The sequence below is a fragment of the Anthonomus grandis genome, chromosome 6 (genome assembly GCF_022605725.1).
Source record: "Anthonomus grandis grandis chromosome 6, icAntGran1.3, whole genome shotgun sequence".
NCBI classification, from domain to species: Eukaryota; Metazoa; Arthropoda; class Insecta; order Coleoptera; family Curculionidae; genus Anthonomus; species Anthonomus grandis.
The window spans coordinates 3707057-3722592 of record NC_065551.1 but is presented as its reverse complement, the minus strand read 5'-3'; the positions used below and the strand labels follow the sequence as shown (position 1 = coordinate 3722592).

General features: G+C 33.3%; 1 protein-coding gene and 1 long non-coding RNA gene across 2 annotated transcripts in view; one reads left to right on the top strand and one right to left on the bottom strand.

Moving 5' to 3' along the window:
- LOC126737848 (lethal(2) giant larvae protein homolog 1) overlaps positions 1-15536 on the bottom strand; it is a 173095-nt gene that overhangs the window by 125197 nt on the left and 32362 nt on the right. The window lies entirely within an intron of this gene.
- LOC126737861 (uncharacterized) lies at positions 8096-9187 on the top strand. The gene is made up of 2 exons (XR_007661149.1): positions 8096-8264; positions 8325-9187. It is a non-coding gene; the product is annotated as an uncharacterized LOC126737861 (long non-coding RNA).

The window sequence follows — 15536 nt, the reverse complement described above, 5'->3', positions numbered from 1 at the left end:
AAACACGGCCTAATTTACGTAACGTGTTTTTGCCTTTAGAATTTATGGAAAATTTAGTTAGTGCAGCTTCATGATCAGAAAATCCGGAATTAAAAACCGTACAATCTACGAACTCAGGAGCAAAAGATGACACGACATAGTCGATGGTACTAGAACTATTTCTAGTTATTCTGGTAGGAAAGTTAATATGCATTACTATACCCATTGAGACGAAAATAGAGTGAAGAGATTCTTCGCGCATAATTATTTTCTAAACCTAAGTTCAAAGCACTTTAGCGTAAATTGGTTTTTAAAATATCCAAATACTTGTGTTTGTCCATAATTCCATCAATTGGGCAGATATTTCCTACTCCATTAGCTGCAAAACATCCCCAAAACATCACGGAACCGCCTCCATGTTTCACGGTGGTACAAATATTTTAAGATTGCAAGGAGGTACCAGGTTTACGCCACACTATTTTTCTGCCATCTAATGAAAAAAGGTTTATTTTCGTTTCATCCGCAAAACCCACGCGATTCCAAAACTCAGGAGGCTCATTTATTTATTTTTTTACGAAAGCTACATGTTTTTGTCTGTTGATTTTATACTAACATGTGGCTTCTTCCTCGCTATTCTGCCATGAAAATTGTTTTTTCTTATAACTCTCCTAACTGTCTCAGATCCAACTTCGCTTCCTAAACTTCTCTGTACTTCCGAAACAATTTTTGGGGCACTAATAAAGGGGTCTTTTTTATCTCTATGATTATAAAGTGTTCACCACGAAGAGTCAGCTTCCTTGGACGACCAGATCGATGTTTATTTCCCACTAAATTTATATCTTTAAATTTTTTCTTTACCAATGGTAGAGCATGATTTATTTACAGTTTCGGCTATTTTCCGATAAGTTTGGACCTTTTTAAACAAATTAATTATAATTTAACGCTTAGCAATAGTAGTTTCTCTCGATTTCATTTTTGTTTGTGCGCACGTTATTGCTTATTTTTTTATACTACTCGACATGTTGCCTTAAATGTAAACAAAGATGCATACTGATTTTTTCTTACATTTCACCTTTTTATTAAAAAAATATATACCTACACTGTCCAAATACTTTTGAGAGATTGCATATTTTATTAATTTTGTATCTTGCAATACTGTTTGACTATATAAACTAAATATATCGTAATTATAATAAGGCTTTTATTTCCAACAGTCACCCGCTTACAGGAAATATAGAAAGAATTGTGTAAAACAGGTTTAAGGTTAAAAATTAAATAATACAATATTAAGCTAAAGGAAAAGTTATGGAAGAGGCTTATAGGCTAATAAAAATTTTAGAAAACATACATCTACTAAAAGCATTACCTACCTACAAAATCTCTAAGAGAAATTCAAGATTTAAGATTATTGATTAAAAAATCCTACTAAGAAAAACATTGAAGCAACAAAAAGGTCCAAGTTGTGGTTACAAAGAGTATTAAATAAGTTACACATATAATAAATCGGCGAGCTTCTAAAAATGTTATTTATTGCTCTATTACACTGAGAGTTTATAGAGTTTAATCTGGAAACAACAAAGTAAATTTGATTTAACAATGAGCTACAGTCGATTTTATAATTAACAACTTATATAAAAAGACCACGGCCGCTACCACACGGCGGTCGGCTAAGGCTTTCATGTTAAAACGTGCAAGCATTATATCTTGACATGTTCCTCTTGCTGGATAAACACCTTGTACATTAAATATTTTTAAAATCTACGATGAATTGACTCAATTTTATCAATCTCCACCTGATATACTGGATGTCATATAATTGAAGCGTACTCAAGCTTGGAGCGAACAAATGAGCAATATAAGAACTGCACCACCCCACCCCAACTTCATCAAAATTGCGACAATTTCTAATTATAAAACCCAGAGATCTGGATGCTGCTATAACTGTATTATGGATATGATTTTTAAAGTTGAAATTTTGGTCAAAAGTAACACCCAAATCTTTAATTTCAAGACACCTAGTCAAAGGAAAATTTTGTATTTCATAATTATGCTGAATAAAATTTTGGTTTCTACAAAGAGTTACCTGAAAACACTTTGACATATTAAGAAAAAGTCTGTTATTCCGACACCAGTCATATACAGGGTGTCCCAAAAGTGATGGATCAAACTCAAACAGAGGATAGAGGGAGTCATGTTCAATCAAAATCACCTCCTATGTTGTTATGCATAGTTTAAAAGTTATAGCCATTTTTATGTATTTTTTAAATTCAAGCACACTGTCAAATAAAAGCTTATAAAAAAATTATACAGTGGATTAAACAATGTGTTTTTTTGTTTGTTTTTACCTAGAAGTGATGTACCTTTCTAATAAAAATATTTTTTTAAATATTACTTTTCAAAAGAGCTAAAAAAAATTTCTTTTTGGACTTTTTACAACTTTAAAAATAAGTACCCTTGACTTTGATGCCATTCTTTTCTCAAAAATGTAAGACATAAGAGTGACCCTGTAGCTTAAAAACTTCTACGTTTCATACCGATTCCAGCAAGGCATGACTTAAATACATTATTTCTTATTGGCTAATTAAATTTTGAGTTCAAAAAAGAGGCAAAAAAGAATTTTATGGCTAAATCAATATTTACCAATTTTTTAAAATAAATAATTGTGTTTTGTTGGGTTGGTGGATTGCAATAAGGTACAAAAAACATTAGGAAATGGTTTATTGTTTTACATGATAGTTTTGCTATCATTTACAATAAGTGTTCAAAATGTCTGCAGCGAAATCTAATGCATAACCTACATCGGCGTATAAAATTTCTCTTAATCATTCTGAATGAACGTTCATTTTGGGTAATTAATCTAGTTGCTGTAATTATTTGGTGGCGTAGCCCTTCCTCATTACGATTTTCCCTGGCATATACCAACTCCTTAAAGTATCCCCATAGAAAAAAATCAATTGGATTGAGGTCGGGGGAGCGCGGTGGCCAACGAATTGTACCTCCCCGTCCAATCCAACGACCAAGGTAGGCCTCATTTAAAAACTGTCTCACCTGAAGGCTGTAATGGGCGGGCGCTCCATAGTGCTGCAGCCACATTGATTGACAAATATTTAATGGAATATCCTGAAGTAAAACAGGTAAGTTTTCTTCCAAAAATCTCCTATAGATTTCACCATTTAATCTGGCTGGTAGTTCAAACGGCCCAATTAATGAACCGTTAAGAATGCCACTCCACATGTTCACACTAAATTGATGTTGAAAGCGGTCATTTCTAACAATTCTGGGGTTAAAATATGCCCAGTGGTGTAAATTGTGAATATTGAATATTCCCGCCCTCTGAAAACTAGATTCGTCTGACCATAAAATTTTGTTAAAAAATTGTGGATCCTGCCTATTACGATGAAGCATTTCTCTACAAAATTCCACCCTCTTGTCATAATCACCCGGTAATAGATCTTGAACCCGTTGTACATGATAGGGATGCAACTGGTTTCTTCGTAGAATGCGGTGTACTGTTGTTCTCGGAATACCAGACCGTCTTGATATGCAGCGAACACTAGTTGAAGGTTCCTCTAATGCCATTTCAATGATGTTATCTTCTGCCTCGGCATTTTCATCAGGTCTTCCTATTCTGCGAGGATTTCCAGGAATCTGCCCCTCCACGTATGCGTTATGCACTCGTTCAAACACCCTGTAGTCAGGATATCGTTCACGATATTCCCTTTCAGCCGCTCGAGCGTTTCCATTACAAAATCCATAAACATAATGCATTTCTGCATACTCACGGACGGTATAAGGCATTATGTGTTTAGTTGTATAAATAATACAAAATTGTATGTACTTAGCCAGTACCTGGACAACACAACACTACCTATTTTAAATTATTTTTAAATTTTGTTTACGACAAAAAACACGGCAAATCAACATTCTTCAAAATAACCGCAGATAAATTGGTCAGTATTAGAAGTCGACATACTTATGTATTTTTAAACATTTTTGAGACACTTTACTATCTTAATTTTATTATTTTTTCGTAAAATAATAAAGCAAAATATTGATTTAGCCATGGAATATTTTTTTTGCATATTTCTTAAAAAAATAAAAATTTAATTAGACAATAAGAAATTTTATTAATCTATTCAAGTTGTACTTTGCTGGAATCAGTATGATTTACATAAGTTTTTAGGGTTCAGGGTCACTCTCATGTCTTATATTTTCTTCGCAAAAAAATTACATCAAAGTTAAGTACTTATTTTTAAAGTTGTAAAAAGTCCAAAAAAAATGTTTTTCTAGTGCTCTTAAAAAGTAATGTTTAAGAAACATATTTTTGTTGGCACATCATTTCAAGGTACAATAAAAAAAACAGATTGTTTAATCAACTGTATAATTTTTTTAAAAGCTTTTATTTGACAAATGTGCTGGAATTAAAAAAATACACATATATGGCTATAACTTTTAACCTATTCACAATTGCATAACAACATAGGGGGTGATTTTGATTGTAAATGACTCCCTCTATCTCCTGTTTGAGTTTGTTATATTATTTAGTTCAGATTGAAGCAATTGGCAATCAGATATGGTTTCTATTTTTGTATAATTTTTTTAGTCGTCTGCAAAAAGCAGTTTAAGACATAAAATAGTCAGTGCAAGGTCATTGATAAACAACAAAAAAAGAAGCAGTCCCAAGTTTGCACCCTGTGGGACACCAGATCTTACGATGTATTGATTGGAGCGAAAACCGTCGATTTCGACAAACTGCATTCGGTCTAGAAGGTACAAAGAAAATAATTTTAATACATTTTCAGAGCAACCCAGATAATAATTATATTCGATAGTCAGTAAGAAATATTCATAATCATTATTAGTTTGCAGATTTTATTTATTATAATTATAATGTAAGAATATTATTGAAAATACTTGTTGTCCAAATACTTTTGGGAGTAACTGTAAAAGCATATAGATCACATAGGTTTCTAGTTCTCCTTGAACCACCTTCCTCGGAACTATCGACGAAGAATTTCGAATCAACATCTTTAAACCTGCTGAAACATATTCAATCATTCAGGCTTAACGAATCGACACATTTTGTCCGGTGCAATCGCCCTGCTGCAAAAAAAAATATCGTGAGATAAGTACCGTTATATAAAAGCCAAACGCTCGCTTACTCATAGAAGAGGAGTGGTTGGTTGTTGCTCGGTCGGTGTTCTCGCTAGATACCTACTCGACACGAGAAAATATTATGTAGGCACCGTAACTTTGATTTTTTTTTTCGATCGATATAGATAGGTACTTTGCTTCGCCACAGTGCTCTGAAGCTGACAAAAAATTGGCCAAAAATCGAAAAATTAATGTTGAGAATTTCGATGTGATTTAGCATATTTTCCTTAAGGGCTCCGCAGTGCATATTTTTGAAAACACAGCTGGAATTCAGATACGGTCATTTGTTTAGCACATTTTAACTGTAAGCGTGTCTGGATCAGCTGATCCGTGACTTCAAAGCAGCATTATCTGTATGCTCTTTTCCCAGATACGAGAAGCCTACTATTGTTGCTCTATTTTATATTGTGATATAAAGAGTACTTAAAAAATGTGGATTCATTTTTGCGCATCTAACGTCATCTGTATGGATGCACATAAAATAAAATAAATAAATTAGGCCCTTATTTTATACTCGGCGAAGGGCAGCGAATGCTGTTAACTTAACCGAGTGTACATAAAATTACAATATTATTAAACTACTTTTAAAAAAACAAATAAAACATACAGAAAATATTTAACTAACTTAATATACAAAAAAACAAACAAAAATTTAGAATTAAAAAAAAGAGAAAAAAACTCACCTAGCGCATGACCGACTTGACTTAACAATACAAATACTTATAAAAAAAATACTAATAAAATAAATATATATTATTTTATCATAGAATATTTGCAGGGCATCCAAAACAGCCTCCCGACTAAGTAAGTTAGATTTTCCTGAGGTATTTGCTTTTCCTGTGATTTCAGAGTTTAGGCGGGCCACCCGTACACTCACCGGGTGTTTTAGGGCCTCCATTTTATTTATTCTTTATTTGCAAATAACGCTTACGTGTTCAAAGTATCATGTTTATTCAAAAAGACAAATAAAAATATCACTTCAAAAACGACCGTTGCCGTTGAACTTAAAAGTTTACACTTTACATCTGCCAAAATGGACGTTGATTTGATTGGTCAGTTGTACGTTTGACTCTGGTGTCCTTGTTTGATTATATATATAAATACTAATAAAAAAAATTAGTGATATTCTACAATAATAGCAATATAAATAAAACAAAAGAAGAACTATCCAAAAACAAATAAATTAATGAAATAAAATTAAAATTGTTCCAACACAGTCATTAAGTACTCTATATTATTATTGACTTTCAACCAATACTGTTTTTAATCTATTTTTGAAGCTTTGAAAAGACTTGTTATTATAGTCACTAATTTTAAATGCTTTTATTAGCTTTGATGCACAGAAAGAAAGTAACCTTTGAAAAATTGCAGTGCGTATTTTTCGGTTATGCCTAGAGATTCCTGTTTTAAGTTTATTACGTAAGTAGGCTAGATAATTATTTTTTTAAAGTTTAAACAAGAAACAACAATAATGAAGTTTTTCTCTATTTTGCACATTGAGCCGGTTTAATTCTTTCAGCTTACAAGTCACGTGATCCCGTCTTCTTAACCCATAAACAAAGCGAACGCAAGAATTTTGTATTTTTTGCAGTTTGTACCTACTGGAAACATCAAGACATGGTCCATGTACAAAATTAGAATAATTACAATGCGATAAGACGAGAGCTTCACAAAATTGCTTCTTTAGAGTAACACTTAAGAGAGCCTTACTTTTGTACAAGTCAAGTACAAGTTTGTACATCTTGTTCATTCTTATCCTGAAGTCAAATACGAAATGTTTGATTCAAAAATCCCCAAGATTTTTTTCGCGTATGACTATAATTTTTGTACATCCCTTTATTCCATCTTGATTTTAAAATGACTATATCAAATTTCATTATGGAATTTTTACATGTATAATAGCAATTTTCGTATATAATCACCACCCTATTACATCCATCGTTTTTTTTTCCATTTTAAGGTTAAATTCGAATTCTCCGAACTCGAAAACAAAAATATACAAATTTTCAGATAGTTTCCTATAGATCTTCATTTTAGCTAGCTTTTCGGCTGTTTGAGACCACTGTGCCTCGAGGTAATTTACTTCGTGATCGAGTTGGATAAAGCTTGAAATTAATTAAGAAGCAACTAAAGATTCATCTACTAGAGATGAGATTATAATAGTAATTATATTATATAAGAGCGAGATGGTCTAAGTTCTTTGAATGCTGCAATTGAAAAAAAAAATAAGTGTAAAAAATAAAGCGAAAATAATAAGAAATCATGGTTTTAATAGCGCTTTAACATTGGAGGTACTAGATGATCAAAGTTTTTTTTAACAAATAACTGGGATTGGTATGTCATTTTAATATTCAAAATCTTTTTCTTAGTTAGGCACAGTCTATGAAAATTTTCCCACAGATAACCATTATTCAAATTCAAATTCATTTATTGATGTTAACTTGCCAATAGCCTAACACACGTCAAAGATAAAAGATGAACAATAGTTCTACTGAAAGCCATTTAAATGCTAGTTATATATAGATAAAAAAATATATAAAAATAAATAAAAACACACAGATCAAAATTGAGATTTCAGATATTCTTCACTACTATAAAATACATTTCTTACTAAAATGTCTTTAACTTTATTTTAAATTGAGTTGTCAGAAGATCTTTTATATTACATGGCAATTTGTTGTAAAATTTAATTGCCCAATACCCTGGTCCAGTCTGACACCTCCTTAGCCTCCAATAGGCCAGAACAAGATCACACCTGTGTCTAGTGTTATGACTCTGCACACCTCTATGGGTCTCAAAGTGCTCCCCATGCCTCTTAACAAACATAAGGTTCTCAAGGATATACAATGAGGGTACAGTAAGAATTCCCAGAGTCCCATAGGCCAATCTAAACCCCTAATCAAAACCCCTAAGACAGTCCGCAAGTGTGTCAGCTACAAAGGAGACCTTGGTGTCATGTCATCGGCGAAGAGTGTGTATGTAGCGTTTGATTCAATGCTTGCAAGGTCGCTAATATAAATTAGAAATAGTATGGGTCCAAGGACAGAGTAGCCCTGAGGAACACCAATATTAACAACACTCTCCCCCAACAACACCCCAGACACCCTCACAGATTGTAGCCTTTTCCTGAGGTATGACTGGATCAACTTGACACTTTGTGGACAGAAGTTGTACCTCTGTAGTTTTTTCAGGAGTATGCCATGGTCCACACAATCAAACGCCTTACTCAAGTCGCAAAACATAACAGTGCTGAATTGCATACTATGAGAGGATTCCAAAATGAGGGACACCAAGTCAAGAATGCCAAGAGTTGTGGTCCTGTTCTTTCTGAAACCAAACTGTAATCCAGAGAAATAGTTGTTACTTTAAAAGAAATTTGTAATTTGCAAAGCTATGGCCTTTTCTACTATTTCAGAGATACTTGGGAGCAATGGAGCAAGGATGATTATCACATCCATAGAGGGTATACATCAAATTTCCTGTAGAACATGCACTGCAAGAACTTCTTTTGTACTCCCTCAATCAGTGTTAACCAAGATATTGTATTAAGAAGACCAAATGATAAGCCATACTCCAAGAATCAACCAGGCAATCAAAAAGATGAAAACTGACCTCAACACTGAACTCCTGAGGTGGAGCTAGGAATAAACCCTGAAACTTTCTAGGAACTCTTGAACTTTGACAAAATATAGTCCTACAGGTGGGACCTTTGATATGACACTCAAATCACAAAACAGTTTTACTGCTAGCCAATGCCTTATTCAACTCTAGACACGGATTTTTCTGACGAGCATCTTCGAGAGAAGATTAAAACTAAACTGGAACTACTTACAAATGCCCTTATATATTAAAGATGTACTAACTAATGGAGTGAAAAACCCAAAGAAGCATGGCTGAACATAGAATGTGTCGAGGAAAAGAGACAGTGGCGTCAAAAATAACTCCTAGATCCTTCATCAGTTTTTTTTTCATACATACATACGTTTTGTTTATTATTGAAAGTGTATTTAAAAGTAACGTAATAATTATTTCAAATAAATGACATACACGCTCATTTAACAACATTCAAACTAAAGGTGTTTTAAGTTCTGCAACATTGCAGAAGTCATTTTGTAAAACTTGACAATCTATAACAAATACTGAAAATCATTAGCAAGTAAGAGACCTTTGACATTCTTAATGTTGCGGAGAAATCTGTGGAACACCTGAGATGCTTTAAAAACACATGACTTTAATCAATTTATTTTAACATATTGTAGCCTGGGACTTAAACTTTAAGACAATAAAATTGAATTAAGTTAACAATATATGTAGATAGTTGTTATGTTAAAAAGATATCTTAGAGGTGTTAAGAAATGTTCACAGCAACCCTTAAATAAGTTAACTGTCTTATTTAAGGGTTGCCGGTTGCTGTAACTTATCGTCAGGTCTACCAAGGGTTTTAGTGTTCAGTGTTGTCTGAAATTGTTTGACAGTCTGGTGTTGCCAGTATTGGAGTAGTATATTGGAGGAGTACCAGTATATTGTCACCACAATATGAGGTGTGGACTAAAACTATAGAACATGTACAACGTAAATTTATGAAATACATGTTTTTCAAAAAGTATGGATATTATCCTAGTCAGGGCTATAACCTAATGTTATTGCAGGAATTTAATAGGCTCTCCCTGGAAAATAGACACCAAAAAATTTGCCTTGTGTATATGTATAAAATCTTAACAAATAAAATTAACTTCAGAAATACTTTTAATGTTTCCATTTTTTGTCAATGCTTGGAACACTAGACAAAGAAATACTTTCAATTTGGATTTTCCAAGGACAAATATTTTTAAAAGCTCACCAATATATAAAATGTGCAATTCTTTTAATATTCATGCTAGTAACTTGGACATAGATTTGATAAGCTTAGAAGGTTTTACTAGAATTATAAATCATAGGTTATATGCTTCTCAGATGCAGGATTTAAATAGTTTATAATGTTAGTTCCTGTGTTAGTAGGTATTTAAATAATTTTCTAAGAACACCCGCGGCCTGCGCTCCAAGACCAATACCTTCTTTAGTGCTGCGTCTACTTCTGGAGGACATCAATACTGTACACCATTGGTTCACTTTGAACAGGCTTAACCTTAATGTTTCCAAGTGTAATGTGGCCAGCTACTTTCGAATAAAAAAAGTCCAGTTATCTTTTATTACTCAGTCAATGGAGAGTCTCTGGCAAGGTCTACCTGTTTTAAGGATCTTGGAGTAACCATTGACCAAAAATTTTCCTTTTATCCCTTACATTGAAGATACTGTATCTAGAGCTACTTGGATGCTGGGCTTTATTATTAGAAATTGCAAATGATGATGAATGGCCGATTCCTTAAATGTTTGGCATTTAAGGATGATGAAGTCTATCCTCCAAACGGTTTTGACCATAACCTGCTGCTCTCTAGATATACTGAACAGTCACGTGCGAAGAGGAGAGAAATGCATTCGGTGAAATTCCTGTTTAATTTACTTAACCATAAAATTGACTGCCCATCCCTTTTGCAAAGGATTTGCTTTCATATACCACGCCCAGGATCTAGACCTATTCACTTTATGTGTTGAAACTTTAACAGGATTGCTAATCCTTGTGATATTCACCATGCGTCACCTGCGTATGCTCGGTGGGGGAGGCTAGGTTATTTAGTTCTTAGTTTCAATACATTTATTTACTCATGTTTTTCTACTTTTTTTTCTTGTCTTTTGATTTTGGTTAATTCTTAGTTCTTAACCTTTTTTTATATATTATTTTATATTTTTCCATATAGCAATTCTTTTAGTTTAGTTGCATGGATCTAATACAATTCATGCATTTGTACTTGTACATTTATATATTTAATTGATTTTCCTGTAACTAGGTATTTGTAACCTGCTGGAAATAAAGCTTATTATTATTATTATAAAGTACAAATGGTGTTTTTTCTGGCTCAACCATTCGTCTAAGTTATGAAGCTTCTAACGTCTATTTTTTCATTTTCGACATCATCATTAAAGCAAACGTCATCCAGAAACGTAGATTATGACTCCCCCGTCTAAACGAATTTACTTGTATCTAGGGATTTTTTTTTATCTAATACAAATACCGCAGGTTGAAGCAACAAACGAGATAACGAGGCCTAGCCCTAAAGTATTTTTAATTTATACCTCGATAAATACATTTTTATTTACGACCTGTTATTCGTCAGGTACGCAAAGTAACAATTATTACATTTTGAGATAAAAAATAGAGGTTGGGTTACGTTATCTAATGCAATTTGGCCTAAATTGTTTTAGGATCTGGCATTGTTTACTTTAATGAATTTTCCATCTTATACTGTAGAACTATATATTTAATTTGAAAAAAATAGAAGCAAATGAGACATTCATAAATGAAGCTAGTAATCCGTCTCAGGCTATGTGGAAAGTCATTAAAGCATTTAATAATAATGTGGACGAAACGTCACCAAGTAAAAAAAATTATTGTCCTTTAAAAGAGACATTTGTTAATGCTCCGACCACCTTGAAACGAATGCTGCTTCCGCCTTCCAGAAACCTTTAGACCTATTATACTCAAGTGATTGATTCTATGAACAATACTCCAGTATTTGATTTCACTACAGGGCTCATTAAAACCATAAAAAACTTGATTATTGTTCCCTTAACAAAACTGATTAACTTAGCTGTCACAAAGGGCATTTTTTCCGATTGTCTTAAAGTTGCAAAAGTCATACCGATATATAAAAAAGGATATAAGATGAACTCCGAGAATTATCGACCAATTTCTTCAATTTGTCAATTTTTGGTACAATCTGAGAACTTACTGAAGAGTTAAATAGAAGATTTCTTTGAGCAAAATTCATTGTTTTATGAGAAGTGGTATTTTACGGGTAAACTGATTAATTGCTGGAGAAAACTATTTGTTTGTAGCCAACTTTCCGAATTATGTTTAACTTGTTTCCAGCGTTCGAAAACGTTGGCTACAAACAAATAGTTTTCTTCTGCAATTGACCAATTTATCCACAAAAATCTACTTCTAATTCACAATCTTTGGACACCAATTTACAAGAATCATTGTTTTATATTTGGTAATGTGGCTTTAGATATCAACACTACGGATTCAGCGGTCAGGAACTTGTAGAGCTTTGTGAGTGCCGTTTTCACTTTCAGGTAACATTTTACGATTTGTCAAAAGCTTTCGATTGGGTTATATTCTTTAGTTTATACTTCTTCAAACGCTCGTCTATTATAGAGTTGACTCTTTGGTGTATGTCAATGATCTTTCCAGCTGTCATCCTTGTTCTGTATTTTATCTTTATGCTGATAACACAGCATCCTTGATTGCTGGTAGCAGTCAATTGGATCCAACTTGGATTTTACAGCTGATGCAGTGGCCTAGGGGAGTAGGCGGTATGAAATCGATTATTCTTAAATCAGAATAAGATAAGTTTTTCCCTTAGAAATTGTAGTCATGGTTAACAGACTCTGAATAAAGTTGTAACTTTGCTTCGTGTCATTCTGGATTCGTGATTAACCTGGCGGTCGCATGTTGTCTACGTTATCAAGACGTATATTCCTAATACGAAATTTGTTCACCTGAGTCTCGGCTTGCATGCCCAGGGATGCATATTTTGGATACTTCCACTCTACAAGTATAATATAACTTACTGTTTGTTTAATTAGGGTTGCTCTGCTCATATGTTGAATATATTTTCCTTACAACGCAGAAGTATTAGAGTGATTGCTAATCGGAACTGTAGACACTGCTGCAGTTTACATTTCAAAAAACTGAGAATTTTTACCCCGCCTTGTGTCTTTATTCTCCTATGCCTCATATTTGTTTAGGAGAATCCTGAAAAATTTATGACCCATGCTGTTATAAGCTCACACTATTTTGTGCTTGCCTTTCAAAAATACTTCCTGTTCTTTTTTTTTGCTGGCATGTGAAACATATTACTTTTATAGGTTAATTTTAAAAATAAATCAAGAGCAACATTTGGTATATAACCATGTCCTTACATTAATTTAAGGCAATTTTAAAAACTCTTTTTCAAGGAATTAATATTGTTATTTACATGGTCACCAAATCTTTTTGTAATAAGGTGATTCATAACTTTTCAAGTTTGCTTGGGGTTAAATACTATCCAGATAATTTGTCAATATTTTATGTGTTTCGTAACTATATGCATCAAACTGTTTATACCAAATGCATTTTATATCCTAATACCACCATAAAGTATGAGATGTTTGACAGAGCAAAAATGAGTCAATAATGTTATGCTTTATAAAAATAATATTGCTGCAGAGACCGCTCCAGAAGCACAAGCATCTGATTAACTGGGACACTATGGGTAACTAAATTTCAGTTTGTTCTATCCTTAAAATAGGGCCACCTCATCCAGCCCACAGGATGTCCAGAGCATATTCAGATCTGGGAAAAAGTTTGCAGTCGATAAAATGATTTACGTTGAAGTCGATCTAACTCCGCAACAACAAAGTGATCTTCATGCGGTGAAGGAAGAGTTTAAACGTCGCAGGGATAATTGAGAAAACAATCTTACAGTAAAGTTTATTAAAGGTGTGCCATCCATCGAAACAAAAAAATAAATGTTCTCTATATTACCAAAATGTGAGAGGACTTCGAAGCAAGACGAATTTTTTTCCCGGCCGTATCCTGTTCAGATCATGACGTTATCGCCATTCTTGGCTTCAGCCAGATATCCAATATTCGGAGTTGTTTCCGGATTCTTACATCACATACCGAGCAGACTGAAAAATGGATCTTTTTTTAAGGGCATCACACGGGGGGTAGATCTGCTGGGTCTGTCAAGCAAGTTGTACTCTCAAGGCTTAGATTTATCAGATGTAACTCGCATGACACCATGATTTTTGATGTAGTAGATTGTAAGTTTAATGTTTAATATTTAACCAAATACGTTATTGCACTCTATATTCTACCTACAGCCAGCGATACAGTTGCGTGTGAATCTTTTTAGAATAGTTATCTTCACTTGGTGCCATACTTAATGAGCACATAATTATTCTGAGTGATTTTAACATCTACACATATAAAACTGATTATCCACCTGGGATAAAACAGCAGAGCTTTTGAATTTCTGCACCATCTTAAATCTTAAAACAATATAATTTTTATATAATTATACCTAATTCCCTTACTCACTTCTTAGACCTTGTGTTTACTAATTTTCACTTAGACCTTTTAAAACATAATGTGCCATTAGTTAATGAAGATTTATATCATCCTGCATTATTGATCAATATTACTGCTGGGAGCCTTCATACCTAAAGCAGATCCTCTAAAGATGTATAGGTTGCAATAGGAGTGACTAGTCTTCAATATTGGATTCTTCTAACGTTTTAGATGCTTGCTGTGCTCTTTATAATATGCTTCGAAGTATTTTTGTTCAACTATACCTTGGTTCGCCAAAGAGAGACCCTGAGACTTTAAATCCCATCCCACTCATTTTTATTATTCCAGATACACCTCCTTGCGTCGCAATATAAAGTATCAAGTGGATTTAGCTATCGAGATCACGTTAAGCATGCAAATGACAAATATACGTTCTGAGCCCTTATTTGTTGGTCATTTTTTCATAGTAAAAATAGTCAGCCTTTGCCCGTTTCTTTAATAATAATATAATAAGCCTTTATTTCCAACAGGCAACTTGCCCAATAACAGGAAACAGTTGCAAAATAATGAAAAATATAGTTAAAAAAAACACACACAAACAAACCTAAAAGAATAAAAAGAAAAAGAGTAAAGTAAAGTCACATTCTCAAAAGTTATCCAAATAATTAGAACAAATAACTATTAATATGATATAAAAACCCAATTATAAAAGTTTAACAAGATAATCACATATTCAACAAAATTAAATTAAATTAACTGCAATACACCTACTAACTATAACTTAAACACATGGGCCCTAATCCCAAGAGTAATGATCCACCAAGATATCGATAATCACATGAACCGGAGAAAAATTTATATCGCACATGTGACAGATCCGATTAAATATAGCGCATATTGTATATAGTGGCGATTTCAACAGGATGTTAGTATGAGGCCTTGGCAGAAAGAATGTTAGGGGATGTCTAGCATTAAGCCTAGGCACCATGAAACGTACACCAGAAAGAAGTACAGGACTATCAATGAATCCATTCGGTAACCCATGCAGGAATTTTACAGAGATGATCATTCTTCTGAGATGTAATGGATGTAGATTGAAGCATTCCAATAGTTGCCGATGATCAAACCCTCTTACCGGATATATGCCATCCTGCCTGAAGGCCAAAAACTTAGCAAATCTACATGATTCTGATAGAGCGGGTTCCATATAATGCAGCCAAACTCCAGTTTTGATCTCACAAAGCAACAG